Genomic DNA, 4,861 nt, shown 5'->3' with positions numbered 1-4,861 from the left:
GGCTAGAATCTTTTCATAGGAAATTAAAGAGGAACAAGAAAGTGTATTAGCAGATCATAGGATGATTGAGAGACAAATTTATTATCTATTCAGCAGGGTATTTCACAAAAAAAGGAGGAAATTGTACAAAAGAATTGGTGAGAATATGTCTTGGGATACTGTGCCTGTGTCTGGTTGCTCAAGATCAAGCAATGTGAATTCAAAGAAGATTGAGTGTAAAGTGCTATTCCTTTGAGGTTAAGAGGGAATATACAACAGGGGGGATGGGGGAATGGGAAACGTCAGAGGGAGGGAGAATAAGGGTGTTGATACATCACTGAAGTGTGAATTGTGTTGTGCCTCCTAATGAAAATTAAAAGTGGGGACCTCCTGTAAAAAAATACTGTTACATGGGATCCACACAGTGTCCTTGTGATCTGAATATTTTAACTATGGAAATGGATTTCCTAGATGTAAAAACTTGAGCCAGAATTCATTATTATTACTTACATGAAATTTTCTGCTCATGAACCTGTGAAATGACTTCAGTTTTTGCAGATGTTTTTATACTGTTATATATTTGCATGATGTTTCGAATAAGTAGCCTTTAACCTATTCATTTGATCAGAACTATTTGATTTGCTCACTTGTTATTATTTTACAGTATGTAATTGGTTACTTAAGTCATATGCTACGGTCTTTTACTTGATTGAAAACTTAGAGATAGTGGCTTGAATAGCATTGAGCATAGTCAATACTGAAAATTAATAAATTCACAGAATATTTGAGTATAGTCAATAACCAGTATTCATGTATATAGCTGTGTGGTTTGGACAATATTCATGTGTTTTACATAATGAATAAATTTTCTCATTACTAATAAAAGTAGAATATTCTTTTGAGCTTTTTTAATACACAAATGTTGTCCATCTGGGTTGATCGAAACAAATTTTGAAGCTCTTGAATGACTTCAAAGAGAGATCAAGGTCTCAAGAGTTAAGTTTTTGTAAATTCTGTGAAAATCAGTGGCCTGCGAGTGGAAGGATGCCATAACTAAATACTGCTGGATACCACTAAAGGAACTACAGTTGCAATTGAGTTTTTCAGCTGTTCTGAGACACAGCAACTAGCTCTCCTAAAGGTTACTGCAGAAACATGCAGCTCTGAAAGGGACCTTGATCCATGAGACCATTCAGCCTTTCAGCTGGGTGGGAAGTTTTGGAGGGAGCAAGAGAAGAGAGACATTGTGAGCAGAGGCAGTACGCCTGCAAGGGGTCAGATAACTGGCGAAAGGACGAGAGGAAATGGCCTCAAGTTGCGCCAGGGGAAGTTTAGATTGGATGTAAGGAAAAATTTCTTTACTGAAAGAGTGGTTAAACATTGGAACAGGCTGCCCAGGGAAGTGGTTGAGTCACCATCCCTGGAAGTATTTAAAAAACGGGTAGATGAGGCGCTTAGGGACATGGTTTAGTGGGCATGGTGTTGTTGGGTTGACGGTTGGACTCGATGATCTTGGAGGTCTCTTCCAACCTTAATGATTCTATGATTCTATATAAATAGCCATCAAAAGTTAGGACATACATTTTCAGTAAGGGGGGCTTTCATTTATTCTGCTAAGGTATGCTTTTGGAACTCCTACATGCCAGGTAGCATGAAAACATGTACTAGGGATTTAATCCCTGCCCGAAGGACTTTATATTTTTAATGTGAGAATAGACACACAACGTATAGATAAGTTGAGCATGTGAGGGAAGTAATTAGAAAGTTACAATTAATGCAGTAAGAGATTTAAATGCAAAGCATAAATGGATGTGAACAGAGTAGAATTGTAAACAAGGTCAGGCTGCAAAAAATGCAAATTTATTAATTCCCAGAGGAAACAAAGAAAACTTGCTACTCTCCCATATTTGTTATTTCAAGGAAAATATTTCTGTCTAGAATTGAATCAGATTAATAGAGCTGTGTTTCTTAACAGGAGGTTATGGATCAGAGTACACTAAATGTGCCTGTAGAGAAGAATTACTCCATTATATTTAAATATAACATCATCCAGATATTTGTGTGGGTATGTAAAGATACCAGCCTTCTTGCTTACTGTTCAATGTTAGGACGTTTACTCATAGTCTCCTATTATACTTATTTTGCATTGTATTATTGTCCTTTTTATAGATTATTGTCCTTTTTTTTTTTTGTTAGCATTTCCAAAAACCAACGACATCTGCCCAAGAGATGCCTCTACTAAACTGAGCAGAGCTGATTTCCTGGAGGAGTTTGGGAAGGACAAGAATAGTTTGTGTGGATGGGGTGTTTTCTAGTTTTGAAATGACTTTCACCTATAGCATGTTTTGGTTTTAAAGTAATGCCTAGACAGCCCAAAGTCTGTAGGAGGCATTGTGCAAAGGTATATACAGACCAGAAGGAGCAGAAACAATAAAAGTAAAATAAATATGCCAGAATTGGACACTAAGACAAGACTAGAAAACAATTCAGATATCCCTATCTCCTGCACAGAGCTATGTTAACGATATCTGAATGTTATGTCCTGTGGAGGGTAATGATTGTTTAAAAATAAAAATATTTCAATGAATTGTACAATTATTAATTGCATGGTTTTTTTTCCTATAAATAGATTTAAATTTGTTTTCCTCTAGCCATAGTCTTTTCATGGGCTTCCTAGTAAATAGTTCCAAACAAGATGGCTTTTTTTGATACATGGAATTTAGAATATATATATATTCTCTCCTGTATTTTAACTGTAATTATACCTGCAAATTATTTTTCTGGTTGACAGGAATGAACTAAAACTGTTGTGGTATTGTGACTCTTTACATGCAGTCCAGATCAGTTTTAAGAGCATTTTGCCGAGCTTATTTCTTTCAAACCTATTTGCTGCTTTCTGACTACGAAATATGGCAGTGTTTGTTTTTTTCACAGAGTACTCCATGCTGATCCAACATGCTGAAGCCTGTGCTGCACAAGCTATTAGTTTATGTAAAACCATCATGCTTCAAGATCTGCCTGTCAGAAGATACTTTAAAAGAGTATATAAATAACTCCCTCTATATACTTAAAAAAAAAAAAAGGGGGGTGGGGGAAGCTTCTCCTTATAATAATGGCATTGAAATCAATGGTGAATGCCTCTCGTCAGAAGCCAGAAGTATTATGAGCCTGTATATTAAGCATCCTGAGTTTGGGGCAAATCTCCAGCTGCATATAAACAAACCATAGTAGAATTACAGTATACGTATCATCTGTGAAAACAGTGCTGAACGCAAGATAAGAATAAACTAATTCAAATATTTCTCCTTTTGGGGGGAAGAAAAGATTTCTTTGCCAGCTAAAGAGAGGGTGGAAGCTTATTACAGTTGGTTACTCAGGCATATACACAGTAGTAGTCGAGGTATCTCATGACAGTATTAACCATGGCTGCTCATCTTGACTTGTGCTGATTTACATGCTTTGCATTTAGAGTGGTCTGTCAAACTGACACAAACTGAAACTTAAATGGATGACTTGGTGTGTATATGAGAAGTTGATTTGTATCAAAGATATTGATCTAAGCTTTTCAATCGGGGAACTGTTTAGTTGTATCTTCTTGACACATCTACTGAAGTTAAATTCAGGAACAGCACTGTAGCAACAATCAGAAGACAGTCTTAGGCTCTCAACTGCAGGCTGTATCAAGTGAATTCACTAGACGCATTCTTCCACATTAACCTAATAGCATCAGACTTGGCATGCATATTCCCTTCTGTTCAAAAGGAAAAGCATAATGTAAGGCGCTATTCATTCTGTGGAAGAGTAGTAATGGGAAATTAATGCTAGTGGTTACTGTGGTAGTTGCAACTTCTTTGCTCCCATGGTGTTAAAATTGAGCTCCAAGCAAAGTAGGAGCTGGAGAACGAAAAGAAGCCAGAAGTGATCAATACTGTTCTGTATTTTAAAGGAATAGGGCCTCTTCTTGTTGTATGGGTGTTGATGGATTACTAGCCAAAAACACAGCACAATTTCACAGACTGATCCTGTGGTTCTGTGTGGTGGTGTGGTCAATGCTGTCAGCTCGGTCTCCTTGGAGTTGTTTCACAGGGGACATAAAGTATTGTAGCAGGTCCTGTTGAAAACCAGCAGACACGCAGCTCACTGAATTAGATTTGTTATCAAATCCCTTTTTCAACACGGTTTGTCATCAACTTATGTTTGTCATCAACTTATGTGATGGGTTTCGGAATATTTTTAGGGAACTAAGCAAGAAAACAAGTTTTGCTGTGTGAGCCAAGATCAATGTATTTTAACTCATATCCTCTAGGCGATAATGATCATATTTTAAATTATTATTATGAAAAATATCAATGCTCTGAATTGAACTTACAGCTCAAGAACTTTGTTACTGATGCAGACGTGCATAAATGTGTCAACTGACAGATTATGATCTAGTGTTGTTCATGGGAGTTAATGGCAGAGCAAGAATTTATTCTTGTGCAGAAACCTTAAACTTGGAGAAGTGCTTGGGTGTTATGGTAAATTTCTAGTAATTACTTTGACTCATTCTTGGGCTTCTCTGAGCCTGCTTCTTTGCATTCATTTGCAGGGGAAAATGGCTTTACAACGAATGAGATGCAGGAATGTGATTTGGTAAAATAAGGAATCATTTATTGAGTACCTTTCTCAGCAGCCCATCATTGATCTTCCATACCTTTTAGATAGGGTGCAAGTGCAACCAATAAACTTTATTTCTAATCTTTATTTTGTTCTTATTTAAAGAAACATAAAAGAAACTGAGGGATAGGAGGAAGTTTGCCAAGTGATTATGTGAAACAAATCAACTCATTCAGAATAGATCCAAGGTGTCTGTTTGCTACGGGGTGTTGAGCGCAAACCCTTC

The sequence above is a fragment of the Pygoscelis adeliae genome, unplaced genomic scaffold (assembly GCF_000699105.1).
Source record: "Pygoscelis adeliae isolate BGI_AS28 unplaced genomic scaffold, ASM69910v1 Scaffold402, whole genome shotgun sequence".
Classification (NCBI taxonomy): domain Eukaryota; kingdom Metazoa; phylum Chordata; class Aves; order Sphenisciformes; family Spheniscidae; genus Pygoscelis; species Pygoscelis adeliae.
Note: the sequence above shows the minus strand (reverse complement) of the source record.